The sequence below is a fragment of the Diabrotica undecimpunctata genome, chromosome 3 (assembly GCF_040954645.1).
Source record: "Diabrotica undecimpunctata isolate CICGRU chromosome 3, icDiaUnde3, whole genome shotgun sequence".
NCBI lineage: Eukaryota > Metazoa > Arthropoda > Insecta > Coleoptera > Chrysomelidae > Diabrotica > Diabrotica undecimpunctata.
In genome coordinates this window covers 37,045,219-37,065,755 of record NC_092805.1, presented here as the reverse complement: position 1 = coordinate 37,065,755, position 20,537 = coordinate 37,045,219, and the positions used below count along the sequence as shown (strand labels likewise).

General features: G+C 31.1%; 1 long non-coding RNA gene across 1 annotated transcript in view; it reads left to right on the top strand.

Moving 5' to 3' along the window:
- Positions 1–18,709, top strand: part of LOC140435558 (uncharacterized) — a 78,309-nt gene extending 59,600 nt beyond the window's left edge. Inside the window, exon 2 of the long non-coding RNA XR_011950174.1 lies at positions 18,463–18,709. This is a non-coding gene — a long non-coding RNA (uncharacterized lncRNA). The remainder of the gene's footprint in view (positions 1–18,462) is intronic.
- The last annotated feature ends 1,828 nt before the right edge of the window (positions 18,710–20,537 follow it).

The window sequence follows — 20,537 nt, the reverse complement described above, 5'->3', positions numbered from 1 at the left end:
ACATTTCCTAAATCCCGATCTTAATATCTCATTGCTATTTTTTCGATTAATGACCTTAAAAGTGTTGGAAAATGCTGTTTCTCAACTACATTTGATCTACTCCCCACATGAGTTTTCTTATATTCAGATAAAATTTCCCTCCAGGCCTTTTTCATTTGGGCAAATAATGCAACATCTAGCGGTTGTGTAACGTGGGTGCTATTCGTTGGCAAACATATAAAATGAATGTCGTGTTTTCGACACAAATCCAGGACTTCAACATTAATATGAGAAGACAAATTGTCTTCTAAAACCACCTGCTTTCCCTGTATTTTTTTAAGCCTGGCAAATAGAATAGTGTTCAACCAATTTGCAAATGTCTGTGATTTCAGTCCAGGTGTCCCACAAATGCTTGGATTTGTACACCACATAAGGAGGTACTAGCTTACCAGCTGCATTTCCACACATCATAAGAGAAATGCTACTTTTTGAAGAGTTACAAATTCGTTCAGGATATTTAACTCCACATTTAGTTAATACCTTTTTTTGTCCAGGGTCATCTGTTAAGTTCGTCTCGTCATAATTAAAAAAGCATGTGGCTCCACACCAGTTAATGTTTGTTTTAGATTTTGTATGTATTCAGCCACTTGGTCTGCATTGAGTGCTGCTCTACTTCTTTTTATGTTTGAGGTTATCCTTGCAGTAAGGTCCTTATGACTACTTGAAAATGATTTGACCCAATCCATACCAGGAGTATTATCCTTAAAGCGAGTTATTTTTTCCCTTGGCTATTTAAATGAGTCTTGATTAATTGTAGTAATTCCATTCCAGTAACAGGAAATCCAGCATCATTAAGGCTATGAATGCATTGTACGAAGAACTTTTTCTCTATATAAGAGAATATTGATGGATATACAGGTTTTCCAGCGTGTACTCCTTTTAATTTGTTAATTTGTAAAAAATAGTTCTCCTTGGAATGTTAAAGGATTCAGCGGCAACTCTTGTACTCATGTCATCTTTTATTGCTGACAGACATGCTTTCAAATCTTCTCCTGAGTAGTCTGCATATTTGCGAGATCCCAGTTTCCTTTGATAACGTCTGGGCATTTCTTAAAAACCATTTTCCTATTAACCTTTTATTCTGTGGGATACTTTGCACCACTTGCAAATTGGCCGTGCAAAGTATACCCAATTTAACGTGGTAAGTGCACATGTAAACAATGTTTTTTTTGTTATTGATATCCTGGTTTACAAGTAGAAGTAGAAGTAGAAGAAATTTATTGATTCAAATAGGGAAAGCCCTAATACATACAAAATTAATCAATTTATAACATTCATCTATGATAAAAATAACAATTACACTTAAAATATAGTATCTACACTTATTAAAAAATATAACACAATAATATATAACATAAAACAAAACAACTACCTAACTATTGGTGCTTTTAATATGGTCCATTAATTTGCTTTTAAACATTTGTATAGATGAGCAACTTTTAACTGTTTGAGGAAGCTTATTAAAAAGATCAAAACCCTTAAACAACAAAGAGTTTCTTGAAGCCGTCCTTTTTGTTTTCACAATGTGTAAATTGCAGTTACCTCGAGTAGGGTAATTGTGAATATCACAATTCCGTGTAATAAACTCACAAAAGTAAGCAGGGGCCAAATTATTTAGAATTTTATAAATGAACAACATTGTAAGGTAAAAGACCCTTTGTTGAACTAAAACCCACTGCAGCATGCTAAGCATTGTTGCTATAGGTGTATATCTGTTTCCACCAATATTGATTCTCATTCCACGATTTTGTAATTTTTCCAACTGGGCCGATTGATGTAAATTGAAGAGAAAAATAACTGACGAGCAAAAATCGAAGTGAGGTTGAATAATCGCATTAAAAACTGTAATTTTAGTTGCAGTTGACAAATTTTTAGATATTCTTGAAAAAAAGTATAATTTTTTAGAAATCTTTTTTAATAGGTAATTAAAATGATCATTAAAAGACAATAAATTATCCAATTTAAAACCAAGGTACTTAATTGTTGTAATGATTTCTATTTTGTCATTGTCAATTTGAAGATTAATAGTATTAATATCAATATTTGAGTATTTGTATTTCGTTGTTATTATCATAGCCTTTGTCTTTAACACATTTAACTTTAGTTTGTTAATCTTTAAATATTTATTAACAGACTGCAATGCTGAGTTCATTTTAGATACAGCATTTTCTAAGTTTGAATCAAAACATGCAAGTAGGGTGTCATCTGCATACAAATTAAAGAAATCACATTTAACAAACAAGTTTATATCATTTAAATACAATATAAATAAAAGGGGTCCTAAGACACTACCTTGAGGTACCCCAATATTAACACTAATTGCAGAAGAAGTAATATCATCAATCCTCACTTGTTGCTTTCTATTCAATAAGTAATCTTTAAACCATTCAAGAACATTTCCTCCAATACCATAGCCTTCTAATTTAGTGAGAAGTATATTACGATCAATAGTTTCAAACGCTCTTTTTAAATCAAGGAATACTACTACTACATAATTATTATTGTCCAATTCAGACCTGAATTTACAAAGTGAAAGTTGCAGTGCAGTTTCACATGAATACTTTTTACGAAAACCTGACTGAGTATTCATTAAGATTTCATTTTTATCAATGTGATCCATGACTTGATCATATACTACCAATTCTAATAATTTCTCAATGGGCGGAAGTATATTTACCTATAGGTCTAAATTCATCCGCCTTAATAGTATTATTAACTTTTGGTGTTGGAACAACTGTACTGATTTTTAATAAATCTGGAATTTTTGATGATCTAAGAGAAGTATTTTTAAAATTTAAGATAACGTGACCACAAGTTACAAAAAACTCTTTTAATATTTTGGAGTTCAGTATTTCATTAATGTTCCTTCTATTATCTAACGACTTAACCATGACTGCCAAGTCGCTCAGTGACAGTAACCGAAATTCATGTATACTAGGATACAAATTCTGATTATCATAACTCCATAGTTCTTCAGAGTCGATAGTTTCAACAATTTGCTGAATACTAGAGACGAAATACTCACCAAACTGACGCACCATTTCAACTTTTCTCACTCAGAATGCATAACTGATTCTAAACCTTAAATTCAATGCGATAAGGGAATTTTTTACAATTATTGTTAATTAGTGTTTTTAGCGTTTTCCACATAAGTCTAGAGTTATTTTTATACCTATCGATTTTTTCAAAATAATATTGTTCTTTTTTTGCTTTTAACATATTAACTACTACATATTAACAACCGTTATTTTAACAACTAAAAATCGCAATCGATTGTGGTATATGCCATTAGACGTGTACTTACCAATGTGTGTCCACATATATAAACATTACATTTACATTGTATTTACATTAATTCAAATTTAACATACTTCGAAATTTTTCAAATTTATCTTGGCCCAAGGACTTCGTAAAAATATCTGCAATATTATCATCAGAATCTATTTTAACCACATTTATAATATTTTCTTTAACATATTCATTTACATAATGATAATGAATTTCAACATGCTTAGAATTTTTTGTAAAATTGCCTATACTAATCGTACCAGTGTTATCTTCATAAACATAAATTGGCTTTATTTTTTCAATATCAAATATTTTCAACAATTCTTTTACCAATATTAATTTACTTACTGCTTCTGACAATGCTACATACTCTGCAAAAGTTGAACCTTTTGTAACGCTTTTTTGTTTTCTAGATTTCCAATAAATTACATTAAAAAACAATCTTATTACAAAACGAGTTGTACATTTTCTATCTAAATGATTACCTGGCGAGTCGGCATCCACATGACAATCAATAATACCAATAAAAGCATATTTAAAGTTCGTTTCATTATAGCAATTTTGAAATCTACTCAGATAATTTACGCTGAAACTTATATCAGACCTTTTTGCACCAATGCACCAATTAAATTTCTTTATTTAATATTTCTTTCACAATGATCAGATTTTTCAATTTTTAAATGTACTTCCATAGGTGTATTATATAGTTTACTTTTTTTAAAATATATTTTTTACTTAATGATTCAATATATTTGTTTAGATCCAATCTCATCTCATGTTTACTAGAATCATAATCAACAGTAATACCAAGACATTCTTTAATTTCACCAATATCTTTCATTTTAAATTTTTCTGATAATAAAATTTTAATCCTTTTAATTTCATTTAAATTTCTACCACAAATCAGTAAATCATCAACATAAATTAATAAGTAACTAATATTTTCATTTTTATAAACAAACAAACAAGGATCAATATCAATAAATTTATCAGAAATTTATCTAGCCACTCGTATCATGCCCTTGGATTTTCTTTTAAACCATATAAAGCTTTAACTAATTTACAAACTTTACTTGATCCATCCTCATAACCCTTAGGTTGTTTAATATAAACCTCAGAAATTACTTTACCATTTAAAAAGGCTGTTTCAACATCCATTTGTTCAATTACTGGGCCCATTTGACAACAATATGACAATAAAATCTTTAATGTTTGCATTTTAGGCACAGGTGAATAAATATCATCAATTTCATCAGAATGTTGAAAACCTGTTACAACCAATCTAGCTTTATAAGTATTATCAGACTTTTTTAGTAAAACCCATTTAACATTCAGAATCTTTTTGTTTGTATCATTTTTAACCAATTTCCAAGTTTTATTTTTATTTAAACTATAAATTTCTTTGTTCATAGCTTTTTTCCAATACTTACATTCATTAGAATTTATTGCCTCCTCAAATGTATGTGGTATATCAGTTCTACACATATTTACAAAAATACTACTATTATATACATAATAATCATCAAATTTCTTTGGAGACTTTTTGACTCTGTGAGATCTAGGTAACTCAGATTCATTTTCATTCCCACTATCATTCGTACTTTCATTTGTACTTTCAAAAGTTTCATCTATTGAGTCAGTTTTAGAGTTTTCATCATTTTTATCAGGGTAATACTCTTCCTTATTATCATTATCTGATTCGTTAAAATCTAAACCTATACACTTAACGTTTTCTTCAACAATATCCACGTGTCTAGCAACAATGACTCTGCCATTTAATAATACACGATAACCAACATTACTATAATCAATTAAAATTCCCATATCAGCTTTCTTAAACCATTTAGAGATTCTCTTCTGTTCTGGTCTTCGTACAAAAACTTTACTCCCATACAAACGCAAATTAGAAGCATCAGGTTTTTGTCCAAAAAATATTTCATATGGAGTTTTCTTTTCAATCGTATCAGATACAGTACAATTTTTCAAGTAAACCTCAGCACAAACTATTTTAGAAAAATATTTTTTATCAAAATCTGTTTTAGCCAACAAACATCTTGACATATCCATTATAGTTCGATTAAACCGTTCTGCAGTTTCATTCAATTCATGTACGTATATAGGACAATTATCAATTACTATACCCCTTTCTTTTGCAAATCTGTAAACTTTACCGTTCAAATATTCTTTCCCATTATCACATCTTAAAATCTTTATTTTCTTTCTAGTTAAATTTTCACTTTCATTCGTATACTCATTCAAACAATCACATACTTCTGCTTTTGATTTTATAACATATACTTTAGAAATCTTACTATAATCATCCATGAAACCAACAAAATAATTTTCACCTTTAAACCCAGTAGTTCGAAAAGGCCCACAAACATCAGTATGTACAATCTCTAAAATATCTTTAGCTTTTTTTTTCTACTGTTTACAAACGGAATATTATGCATTTTACTTTCAATACAAATCTTACATTTCATATATTCAGATTCAAACTCTTTTGAATTCCATTCAGCTGCTAATCTTTAGATAAAATATTCAAATATTTAAAATTTACATGACCTAATAAACGAAGCCATTTTTCCTTTTGATTCATATTATTCATATCTTTATTAGCAATATTTACGTGTAAATCAACTGATTTTAATTTATTTTCATAACATATAAGCGATTATTTTTTAAAGCAACAGCTGTTATATTACCAAATTATTTTATTATTTAAAATCAAGTGATAAAAAAACTGTAAATTTGTTTTTTTTTTAATGAAAGACATGTATGCAAATAATACAGGGTGACAACTTGAAAATATCATCTCATCGCTGGCATCCTCACATTCCCTGCTGTTATTTATGAAAACTTAGATAGTCAAATAAGATATTTAAAAAAATAAATTCGTGTTCCAAATGTTAGTTGAGTTTTTCCAATCAATTTTAAATGGGGTCAATAATACCCCACTTGGGTTATTATTCACACATTTTTCACCTGGGTGACGCCGGGTTAAGTGGTATAATATTGGCAACTTTCCCCTAATCTTTAAGTTTTAAGTATCTAGTAAAGGTCCCGTCATTTCGGAAGGCATCTAATTTGCATATTACGAAGCATGTCGAAACTGTATATGAACCGCCTTTGAAGTTGGTGATTGGTTATTGAACTTTTAACTAAATGACAGTGGCGCGCACTATTTAGTAGATACAGCTAAAACATGTTATACTAATTACTAAATAAAGGCGATTTTGTAGTTTTTACTAATTTTGAACATATAGCCAACATTTGAAAAATTATCTATTTAATTATTTTCTTGGAAGCCTTTTATTGATATAATAAAGTCATGTAAACATAAATATTCCTGTCTTTGGGAAAGGCCTAATTTCATGGACCTACCCGATTTAAGACTGGGTAGGACGAAAGACGATCTTTAAATATATATTAACGATATAATAAAGACTACCGTCAATATTGCTGTCCTTCTAAAATATATGCACATCTAAATTTGTAAATGAAAACTTTAAAGATATAAAATTAACTCCATATACATACTCTTTAAAAATTCATATAACTAATGTGAATGTTTCAAAGAAGAACAACAAAATAGGGGCACAGGACCGACAAATATGGAAGGCAATAGTAAACGCGGCAAATACTCACGAAGAGTTGTAACGCCATTGATAATGATGATGATGACGTAAATAATAATTCAAAATGTTGCAGGAATAATTCTTCAAATTTTCAAACACAAAGAAACAAAAAAGTACATTGAGAAGTAACTCAAAGCGATAGTAGAAAATTAAAAAATAAATAAATAAGAGCTTTCTACGAAAACAAGAGCCTATTGACTGGCAGACGGCCCTGACAGTGGCATGATTATACCACGTTTTAAACCGCTCTGTTATTTTTCAATTTTTAAATGTAAAATACGGAACAAAAATTTGATATCCTTAAATACTATCAACAAACAATAGTGCAGTGATAATGCCAATCAACTCAACCCGACGTGAATAACAAAAAACCTTTATATAAGATATTACAATAGTAAATATAACCTATACAATTCGAATCAAGTTCAACCTACTGGTTTTATCAACTGGTTTTTTGGAACCGTTCGGAACTGATCCACGCCGGTTCTTTGGCCGGTGACAGGACCGGACCTGCGGCAACGCGGGAAACAAAATAAAAATGACTTACGTATAAATAGGTATAAATACGAAAATACGTATTCCAATGTAGTAAATACGTTCAAACACCCAACAGAGGACCAAGCAGTAGTACTCTCCAGTATCGAAGGCATCAAAATCCACAATTACATCGTAGCAATTGGATCACTGGTTGGTCTACGTAACGTCTTGTTTGCATCTAGAATTCCAAATAACACAATATGTATCTACCTCTCTACTAAAAACATAGTCGATATGCTTCTTCATTCCTACAAATATATTAATATAAATGAGTCAGAAATAGAGATAAGAAGAATAATCACACCAGCACAACGACTTGTAATTTCTAACGCATGTCCTTCAATTCCAAACAGTATCATTGAAGCAGAATTACAAAAATTAGGCATCACTGCAGTTTCCAAGATGACTTTCTTAAGAGTTGGTATGGCAGAAACCGAATATAGCCACGTCCTAAGCTTCAGACGGCAAGTATTTATTTCGCCCCTTGATAATACCTCCATTCCTGACTCCTTCAATGTATTCCACAATAAAACTTATCGTTTATTCCTCTCTATTGATGGACTAAACTGCTCTAAGTGCAGTTAACGATACAGATTGTCCCATCATAACAACTGCTAACTCCTCAACCGTACCCTCAGAAACCTCTCCAAATACGACACCTGAAATAGATGATAGAGATCCTGAAACACAACAAAACATGGAAACGAACGCCAGCATAACTGAAACTATAGAAAACGCAAGTCAACCCTCCTTACCAAAAGAAACAATATCATAAAATCTAAATAATATTAATAATCCTGCTGAAACTGTAACTCTGCAACCTTCAGTTAATATTAATAAACAACTTACTCAAGTATCTACTCAAGTTAAAAGACAAATCCCATCCTCACCTGACATCGACCAAAATAACCCAGAAACGGATTCACAAATCTTTACTCCTCCTATCACACATAAACTAAAAAAAACCTAAAAAACAAACTAAAACCTCTAACGACGACATTATTTGTTCTCTAGAATTGATAAAAGACAAAATTGAAAACCGATCACCCCCATTGATATTAAATTTTAATGAAATATGCGACTTTCTAGTTAATACCCTTCATGCTAAACATCCTGAAACTATCTCAAAGAACTACTCAAATGAACCTTCCGAATTAACCGATATCCTTAACTTTATTTATTGATACTCTCACAACTCTAAATTAAAAAACAATATTACCAGAATAAAGAAAAAACTTAACCCCACTCACACATCTTCAACGGAAGAGACTGAAAAATCAGATGGATAAATCACTAATCCTTCAATGGAACCCAAATGGGTATTTCGCTCACCTCGAATCACTCAAACTATTAATTCAAAAATATTCTCCACTAATACTGTGTATACAAGAAACTTACTTCAAAGAGAATTCTATAATAAACCTAAAAAAATTATACTCCTGAACCTGAACAAATTAAAAGATGTCATAGAAATTGTCAGCACCACCTTACCACTCCCACTGAAACGTTGTGAACAAGTGATAATAACTCGACTACGATTAGGACATACTATACCAACCCATATTCACTTAATAAATAAAGAAACCATCCCTTTCTGCCACAACTGCAAGACACAAATCACTGTGAAACATATTCTGTTAGAATGCAAAACATACACCCAAGAAAGAAGAAAAAATAACCTCTCTACCAACATGAAGGATCTACTAAGCTGCCAGTTCAACCAAGTGCTGAAATATTTGAAAGACATTAATTTTTACAATATTTAATAGAATATATTTAAGTTATATATACAGTGTAAAAAATTGAATACTTGTAATTTGTGTTTGTACCCCCTGCTAATAACTCTTAGTTGTTGATGCAGGGTCATTTTTGTTTAAATAAAAAAAAAGAGCCCATTAACTCTTTCTCCATATATGAAAAATGATGACGATCTATTACTAAATGAACTAGCTAGGGGAATAATGATAATTTGGTAAAATTATTTTACAGTAAATGTGGTTATTATTTTACAAAAAAATATGGTAAATAAAAATGAAGTAGTAATGGAAACACACCATGGAATTGTAGATGATCACATAGTAATAGAACTATATACAGACCAGGAAGTAGTAAACAAAATAACGAAGTAAACGTAATAATAGCTAAAAATAACGACTGTAACGAAAGTACAGAGAATACGATATTTAGGAAACATCGAAGGAATGAAAAAAGAAATATGTCGAAAATGGTATTCTCGACACACCCAATACAAAAGAGAAGAGAAGGTAGGCAAAATGGGGTACAAGAGCATAGTATAGAATATTGACAAATAAGTAACATTGAGTACTAAAAGTAAAAAGTATTGAAACATTGAATTTGAATATCAAAAATTAATACTAAATTCATTGAAACTCCTTACCTGTTGCTTCAGCAGTCTTATTTTTTACCATTAGCAGAGTGTCCATTTCACTTTTCATATTTTCAAAATAAGTATACACATTAAATATTATTTGACGACCCTGCTCTTTAATAACGCTACGTTTTTTTCCGTCCATTTTCAGCAAGATTGTTTGAAAAGAAAATTATCTAATATTTAACACACACAACTTGTTCTCAACTGCACTGCTGCGCTACTGAGTATTGAAATGATTTACTGCTAAGGCGTGGCTTAGGTAGAAATTTCAAATTTTGATCTCTGCCCAGTGCGATAATATGTAATATGTGTTATATAATAAACACGGATCATAATGGTATTTCTTTAATTAGTTACCAGTGATGCTTTTGTCAAAAATCAACTACTTTAGCAAACTTTTTATTATTTTATTTTATTCTAATATAATATGTCCTTAACAAAAACCCTCTAAATTGACAAAAATGTCCGATTTCCTATTAAAAATGAAATGGTTCCAAAATAAGTAACTGCTAATGTGAAATGCCCCAATCAAAACCAGTTAGTTATAAATCGACAACACCCAAAACTCGCTATTAGTCAAATAAATTTGTTTTTTACTCGTCCTATCAGTAACAAAACTAGTTTTAAGTTCTTACATTTTTATTGGTAAATCAACAATTTTGAGTACGACTATCTGTTACTCGTCATACCACTAACGAATGACTGCTGAACGTATTGTTTTTTTGAAGGTGTGTGAGTAAAACTGAAATATTATTTGATAAACCGGTAAACCAATTAAAAAAGAACGTACCTTTAAGGCGTGTAACTTATTTGTACGTATGGAAAATGATCAGAGATAATTTTGAGATCAGAGATATCTTGAGAAATAATGTTATTATTTTCTGTTATTTTGCTATAACTTATTAAATTTGATTTCATATCTTTAACATAAAAAACATTTTGCACATCTACTAAACTCTTTTTACCAAAAACATCAAAATAACTTAAAAAATTTCCAATTTTAGTAGCTTTTGCAACCCTATTATCTCCTATATAAACATTAATGGGATCTTTAAGTAATTTACATTTATCAAACTATTTTTGATCATTAATACTGTGATCTGTACAACTACTATCTAAAAGCCATTTTATTTCAATACAATTTACATTACCTATTTCAGTATTTTGCGCAATGACTGGCGGCGCATCCTGAGCAACTGTTGTAAGCCAAGCGCTGTTCTGCTCTTCGTTCTTCTCTCCTTGTCGGTTAAACCGCTGTGCATTTGTTCCAGGAGTTCCGCGCTGCCCACGTGAGAGGCCATGTCCCCTGGCGTAGCTTCCTCTTCCGGCTTCTTGTCGACCTTGCGTTTCTCTCCACGAGCCTCTGCTGTTTGTCGTTTGTCCACCATTACCTGACGCTTGATTGACGCCATGTTTTCAATCTCGCTTGAAATGACCAACTTCGCCACACTGGAAGCATAATCGATCCTGTCGACCTTTATTTACCACAAATGTACTGGTATTTCTTCCAATATCATTGTTTTGATTTTTTAATTCGAACATCATCACCTTAGCTTTTACGTAGTCTGCAGTTTGATCCTCTTCTTTTAATGTATCTATTAAATCACCAATATAACTGTACGACTCTGGCAACGTGTTTAACATATAGTTCAATGTTTCCTTTTCCGACACACTAGCACCCACGCTTTTTAACTCGTTTATAGCTTTTTCGAAGTCACTAAAAATGTTGCACAGTCTCCACAATTGTTCAACTTTAATCTCTCCAAGTTATTTCTACATACTATCTGCAATGCCGTTGACTCTTTCAAATATAAATTATCAAACTTCTTTATCATCTCATACGCCGTAGTTTTCTCGTCGATATACCCCATCTGTCTATCCGATATTGCACCACATATATACCTAATTCATTGCTTTTACATCATCGTCATCCCAGTCTGTATTATTTTCATTTTTCGGTCTCGTTATCACAGCATCACACTTCTTCATTTTTAAAAATAGCATAAGACGTTTTTTCCACGTTTTATAATTCTCCCCATCAAATAAAGGTATTCTAAAATCACTACTATCGGCCATCTTGTATCACACTTTTATCAAACTACACCAAACTTTTTCTGTTGTAAAAGGTACGACTTTCTAACCACGCTCTGCTACCATGTAAAGCTGTGGATTTGTACAGTCGTACTATACAACTAGGGTGATTTATTTAGAGATACTTTTTTTGCATGAATACTGTCAAACTGACATTTCGCTTTTGTTTAGTATTGTTTGACATTCCATGATGGAAAGACTTAGCCTGGCACAGCATCTAGAAACTATTAAGTTGTATTTTGAAAATAGTTCTGTGAGAAATGTGTTTCGTGTGCTTAGAGCAATTTATGGTCCACATAATCGGCCTACCGAACGTATAATTCGCTTTACGATTAGTAAGTTTAAATCCCAGTTTTCATTATTGGATAACACTCGACCAAAAAGATCACATTCAGCACATACTGAAGAAAATATAGCGGCGGTAACGGATAGTGTACTCGAAAATTATGAAGAATCGATCGTCGCCTTTCTCAACAGCTTGACTTGTCATATGCAACAACTTGACGTATTTTACGTAAGGATCTTGGTTTAAAAGCATACAAAATTCAATTAGTGCAAGAGATGAAGCCGAACGACCTTCCGAGTCGTCACCGTTTCAATCGATGGGCTCTTGATAAGCTTTCAGAAGATCCAAAGAGGTTCAAAAGTTGCCATTACACCCTGAAAAACAACTGTTTGATGTGGTTTATGGGCTGGTGGAATCGTTGGTCCATATTTCTTTAAACAGACCCGGTCAGAATGTTACTGTAAATGGAGACCGTTATCGTACCATGATAACGGACTATTTGGTACCTGAAATTGAAGCTCGTGTTCTCGGCAATATTTGGTTCCAACAAGATGGCGTCACTTGCCATACAGCCCGTGAAAGCAAGGCTTTACTGCGAGAACGATTCGGTGAACAAATTATTTCACGCTTTGGACCAGTGAATTGGCCGCCTAGATCCTGTGACATCTCACCTCTAGACTCTTTCTTTTGGGGCTACCCAAAGTCCAAAGTCTACATGAATAAACCAGATACGATTGAGGCATTGGAGGCCAATATTACTCGAGTCATTGGTGAAATACCAATCCAAATGCTGGAACGAGTCATTGAGAATTGGAACTTCAGAATGAACCAACTTAATCGTAGTCATGGCCAACATTTAAACGAAATTATCTTAAAGAAGTAATTGTAAAGAATGGTTTTTTTGTATGATAATAAATATTTTCAAATAAAATTTATTTTTTTCATTGTTTTTTTTTTGTTGAAAAAAGTACCTCTAAATGAATCACCCTTTATAAGGCTTTATTTCCCATAATATACTCACTAAACAACTAAACTAACTTAAGCCTAGAGCGATGCTTCTTACTACAACTACGGCATGATACTCATTGACATTACTGTCTGTCATGCCAAACCATGATACTATGGGAGCGTTTCACTTACAATATATATTGCGTATACAAGTTTATTACATTCTCAACATAAATACTATGAACACTCTGGTTGGTCAATAGTCTAAATCTGAATAAACTTTGTCCGTTTAATAATCACTAAATTCTGGTTTTCCTTTCAACATTATTTATGACTCGAGAGAGTGTACAGTTCATCCCAAACCCTTCTTTCAGTGCGTCATAGTTGATCGAATTCTCTCTAACGCATTAAGCTAGAAGTGACAGAAAAAAACGTAAGTCTGTGATTATTATACATAGAACTTAGAAAATTATGTATCGTTCACGGGTATTTGCATATTAAAGCGAATTCTACTTACGGATATATAATTGGTTGGAGTTTAAAATGCGCTAAATAGATATCCAATCAATTATGCGCATAAATATAATTTGACGCAGATGGTCTCAATAGTGACAGTACTATGATAATGTCAACTGATAAAATGATAATTGTCATTCCAGGTTAGTATTTTCAGACATTTTACAGTGAAAATTTAATTTTTTATTTATTGTCATAAAAATATTTTAAATATGCCGAGATATACCGAGAAAGAACAAAGCCTAATATTAAAATTATTAAATTATTTTCAATTAGAAGATATTCATATGTATTAAAACGGTTCTTTTAAGAACCACATTTTATTAAAATATAAGATATAATTAATGCCTGCCACATATCCCCTGTAATCATTGATTTTAATGAATTAGGTTCTGAATCGGATTGTGGATTGTTTGAAATATAATATTCATTTTTGTTATTCATAAAAAAAGAAGGTAAACTTACATTCGGTATCTTGTTTTTTAACTTAACTCCATTACCACTATTTCATCTGCATACCGAAACTGGCAGATAATCAGGGAAACATAGTACTGGAAATAGAGCATAAAAGAGATATTTGGATCAAATACGTGGAAAAAACTTTTGAAGATATACGAAGTAACACTGGTATTACAACAAACACCAATTGCGAATCTGGACCATCATTTACAGTCGAAGAAGTAAAATATGCCATCAAAAGCACCAAAGATGGTAAAGCAGTAGGTCCTGATAATTTTCACTCAGAATTCTTAAAACTTATGGACTATGATGGCATAAAATGGTTGACAAATATATTTAACAGTATATATGATACGGGCGTGGTTTACCAAGAGTGGTTAGTGTCAACTTTTATAAATCTTCCAAAAAAAACCCAATGCGAGAAAGTGCGAAGACTATAGAATTATAAGCCTTATGAGCCATTTACTTAAAACATTTCTGAAGGTCATCCACAAAAGAATATATACAAAATGTGAGGAACAACTAACAAGAACACAATTCGGATTTCGTGATGCTCTGGGAACACGGGAGGCCCTTTTTGCTGTACAGGTGCTATTTCAGAGATGCAGGGATGTGAATTGTGACATATACGTATGCTTTATAGATTACCAGAAGGCATTTGACAGAGTAAAACATGACAAATTAATGACTCTAATGCAAGAAATTGGAATTGGCAACAAAGATCTTAGAATTATCAGAAACATTTACTACAATCAAACGGCCAAAATCAAAATAGAAGACCAGTTAACTGATAAAATTGCAATAGAACGTGGAGTACGACAGGGCTGTATTTTGTCTCCATTGTTGTTCAACATTTATTCTGAATGGGTATTTAAGGAAGCTTTAGACGGTTGTGCGAAAGGAATACTAATAAACGGTGAATGGTTGAATAACATTAGATATGCAGATGACACTATAGTTTTTGCCGATAATCTGAATGACTTACAGATATTAACAAATCGCATAACAGAAGTCAGCAACAGATACGGACTAGCTCTTAACATAAAGAAAACCAAATTTATGACAATTAGTAAAAAACCAATACTAAACGCTCAACTTACAATCAACCAACAGAATATCGAAAGAGTCGAGCAATATACATATCTAGGCACCAATTTAAATAGCCAATGGGACCACTCAACAGAAATTAAACAGCGAATAATAAAAGCAAAAGCAGCATTCGTTAGAATGAGAACTATTTTCAATAGTCGAGACATATCATTAAAAACAAAATGCCGTCTATTGAACTGCTACATATTCACAGTTCTGCTCTACGGAATGGAAGCATGGACACTGACTGTTGCATCTATGAATCGGCTCGAAGCTTTCGAAATGTGGTGTTATAGGCGCATCTTACGTATATCCTGGGTTGACAGAGTTACTAATGTGGAGGTCCTGCGTAGAATGGGGAAAGAATGTGAAATTCTCATGACCGTCAAAACTAAAAAGTTGGAATATCTAGGTCATGTAATGAGAAATCAAGAACGTTACGGCCTTCTCCAGCTGATTCTCCAAGGGAAAGTAAATGGTAAGAGAGGACCGGGAAGAAGACGCATTTCCTGGCTTCAAAATTTGCGAAAGTGGTATAACACGACTACCACTGAACTGTTCCGCGCTGCAATAAACAAAGTGAAGATAGCCGTGATGATCGCCAACGTCCGGAACGGATAGGCACTTTAAGAAGAAGACCGAAACTGGTAGATTAACTCAAAAATCGACTGCTTCACTATTTAAACTATGTACATAAACTTACATTCGGTATCTTATTTTTTAACTAAACTTCATTAACACTATTTCATCTGCATACCGAAACTGGTAGATTAACTCAAAAATCAACTGCTTTACTATTTAAACTGTCCATTGTTTTTTTACCTAAACTTCATAACACTCTTTCATTTGCACACCCAATCTAGTAGAATAACTCACTATTTAAACTATTTTCACGATTTTATGATAAATCTTCACAAAATTAAACTAATGGCGGCCACAGAAACTTTCCGAAAATTACTTATCCGAATATGACTGATTTCAATCGATGCTATTTTATCACAGGAATGTTTGCTTTGATGCCTTGCAATTGCCAGTAAATTTTTTTATCTCGCAGTCAACTCTTAAAAGATTCTATAGGAGGAAGCATTATTTTAAATAAACAAACATTCCAATTCCATAGTGTTTATAATAAATAATAATAAATCCATAAATAAATCTTAGCTAATTAAGCACTTTCTTTGGAATGTATAGAATAGCAATTATGACAAAATGACGTTCCAATATAATGCGCAATAAAAATTTTTATACAGGACGGGACCTCTAATATGTAAAGTAAAAAAAAATTTGAATTCTTAAAGTTTTTACTTCACATTTTAAAAAAATAATCTTTTCACATTTAGCCGATTACAATCCTGCAACTGTCAGATTTAACTAAAATGTCATGCAATAATCCTCGACATTCTTAAAATCCTATATGACGTCAAAATTAGTGACGCACTGAAAGAAGGGTTTGGGACAGACTGTATGGTATATACCTAGTAGCTAGATATCGACAACAAGGACAGCCTTTGTTGACTGAGAGAGATAACTATTAGCAGAGCTTCGAGCTTTTCTTAAAAATGTTTAGCTGCTTTATGATACACTTTATGTAGTAAAAACAATTTCGGAAAGTGGGAAAAATTCTATATTGACGTAACTTTTTAAATTTTTTTAACATTAATTTTAAACAAAAAAAATAAAAAAAAATATTGTTTGAGCAATTTATTAATTTATAAAGAGTTGGTGCACTAGAATTTTTTAAAACCTATCATATAGAACAAGAATTATTTCAATATCTGCCATAGTTTTTGCATTATTTTATTTAAACTTTTACATTGCAATTAAGCTATGACCAGAATAACGAGGAACGGTCTTGGTGAATGATTCGCTTTTTATTCACCTACTTTTGTTACCTTTTTCATTATAATATATACATATATTCACACAACCTAAGGTCGAAAAAATTTATTCTTAAGTATGTTACCAAGAATTTCTAATAATTTAATATATAAATTAAAATAATTAGAGAATCAAGAATTAGATATAGTATTTTTCATATAAAAATGCGTGCACGTCACAATTTATATAAAGTGACGTCACTTATATTTAAAATTTCCAGAACGTCCCTTAGAGTTCAAATTTTCCTAACACAGCTAATAATACGAAAACCATACGGAACTGCTCGATTTTTAATAGGCGTCAACATGGTATAATAATCACAAAAATTAAATCATTATTATATTGGGAATTTTAGAATTATATTGAATAAATAACCAAAAACATGTGTTATTATTAATAATATAAATTTAATGAAATAACTCTTTAAGTCTAATATTCCACAAAATAATAATTTAAATTAAATATATTAGACAATTGTACGCAACTGATACGGGAATACTTCAAAAATTTTGACAGTTCAGCGTGTGGCAAAATTGTTTAAAGTGTTGCCGCTTTTTTAGAGTAAGAATTTTATTTATGTTTTGATTTCTTACACAATTTGATCATAATATATTATATATTAATAAATTGTATTTATAAATTCATACTAAATTTAGATTAATAGCTTTAAAAACTAATTATTGTTGTGTATTGTGATTGTGCTATGCCAAAACAACTAAATAGTCTGTAGAAAGCTGATAAGCTTTCATACAAGATAGATTACTTTGAACAAGAAATAATAGAGGGACGTTTTAACTATTAATGATCTAAAAGAGGTAAGTTTAAAATTTAGAATATATAATTTTTTATTAAAATATTTTCTTATGTATTTTGGTATGTTGCAGTAATCTTAAAACTAAGTGTATTTACTGTTAATATAGTAGTTTGACAAATAGTTGACATTTTAAAAATTCCTCACTTACTAACTATTCTGATGTTTTGGCAACGCTGTGGGGTTCTCACGTCGTAAATCTTGAATGACGTTTACGCATTTTTATATGAAAAATACTATATAAAATTTTGCACTGCGTTTCTTTGGATAGTATGCAAGGATTTACCATCCTGTATCCAAAATAATACTTTTATAGTATACTATTGCATCTTCTATATCCTAAACGCTTAATAACGTTTTCATATTTCCTGATTTCTTGTTTTATTTTAGAAGATAACTACTGTTTGGGTTTTCACTGCTTTATAACTGTATTGTAATCAAACAAAACAAAATCCCACCTAAATCCACATACATTTATTTTGCTTTACAGAAAGATGTTCGCGTACGTTCTACAGCTTTACCCATAGAACCACAGGACAGGAATTTGGATAAGAAAGAAGTTCGCGTCGAAAAACCCAAAAGTGTAGCAAAAAGCACAGCAGAAGGTGAAGCGGAACAATATTATGATTATCTTAAACACTTAAACATAGGAGATCAAGCTTGAGTATATATGACACTGTAATTGATTTTTTTAAAACTTGTGTAGGGTATCATTGAAAATAAACATTCTTAATGAATTTTGTTTTTAACTTGTCGATGGATTTTTACAAACTATTTACAGAAACTTGGAATATGCAAACAATTTGAAGTTCAGAATATTAGTGGTAATCATAATATAAGACTTTTCTACAAATTTCGGCCCCTATAATTGATGAATAAATCCATACAATTCCCAAAATCTCCATATCACCAATCACCATACAATTGCCAAAAGTAAGGAATTAATTCTTATATAATGTAAAATTTTGAAAATTATTCAAAAAATATGTTTTAGGATATAAAAGTTTAATGTTCAAAAAATGTAAACATTTGAATATTATTTAATATTAAAGAAATATTTATAACAAAATGTTTAATTGACACTCGTGCAATTTACTTTTCTGATATAATTAACGTTATCAAAACAGACCAAATGTTAAACATTGTCTCCACTTCTTGTTGTCTCTAGCGTTTGATAAAGTAATCCATGTAATCATGATCGATGATGAACAACAGATATTGTGGGAAAAATTATATATTTGTAAAACAAATATTCTTCTTTACAGGATATTGTATACACCACATCAACAGAAAAACAAGAAGACAATAACAGAAGCTCGGTGAAATTTTCAGAACCCCTTGACGAGAACTTAACTAATTATTTCAGATGTCAATCCGGTGAAATAACTAGATATTTTGAATCTTTAAAAACTGTTAATCTTGGTGGACAAGCTTGACTTTATATTGTGAATAAAAATGTATTTAATTGTCTTAAAAATCAAATAAAAATAAAAGTAGTCTATGATTTACGTTTATTTTAGTACACGACGAGAGGATTTTTAGAAATATATATACCTTTTATGTTATCTTTTGTCACCGAATTTATGAAAACGCCTTTTAGACTAGTAAATAAAGGTGAAATACAGCGATACCATGTAATTTTTCGTGTCACCACCGAATTGCATGAAAATTTGGATTTTGGTTCTCCTTACCCTCCACTTCACTTTTAGACTTGTGCCGTCGATTGCTTTTTATTTTTTACAGGTGAAAACTACTCATATTAGATAAAAATCGTATAATTGTAAATTAAAGCGGGAAATTGATTCAAATTATCTTTTAATGGAGTAAGTGAATGTCAGTTTACCTTTTTTTATTCACAAAAAATCTGCTATAACCTAATGAGGTTATTAGCGGAACGGTACAGTTAATTACATTTTACTTAGTAAATTAAAGTCTTTTAAAATCGAAAGTAGGTTAAATATAGTGTTTTTTGAATTTAAATATTTTTGAGATTGTTTGGTAAATGGTATTTTTTTTTATTTAGAAATTACAGCCTCATCCACCATAATGGTTATTAGCGGCGGCTACAGAATTACAAAATAAGAGTTTATAAAATATTCCTATAGATTTTAAAAAATTTACAATATTATTAGCTGGAAAATTAGTGCCTAATAAATTACTTATACTGTACTTATACTTAACACGAAAATTGGCAAAACTATGGCATTCAATTAATAAATGGATAACGGTAACTTGTACATTAAATGTCTCACATATAGGTGGATCACTTTTGGACAATAGATATGAATGAGTAAGTTTCGTGTGTCCAATTCGTAATCTCGTTATCACCAATTGTTCTCTTCTGTTCCTGGTTGAGGGTTCCGCCTGGTAGGCACCAATTTACTAGTTTATTTAAGTGTTCCTGTAATAATGACGCCATAACTTTCTTGCCTTTGATGTAAATAATTAGGTCATCAGCATATAGTCTTGCCTGGACAGGTTTCGCAATGATTTTAATTATATCGTTTATTGCTAATAAAAATAGAGTAGGACTGATAATTAATCGATCCTTGTATGATTCCGTTT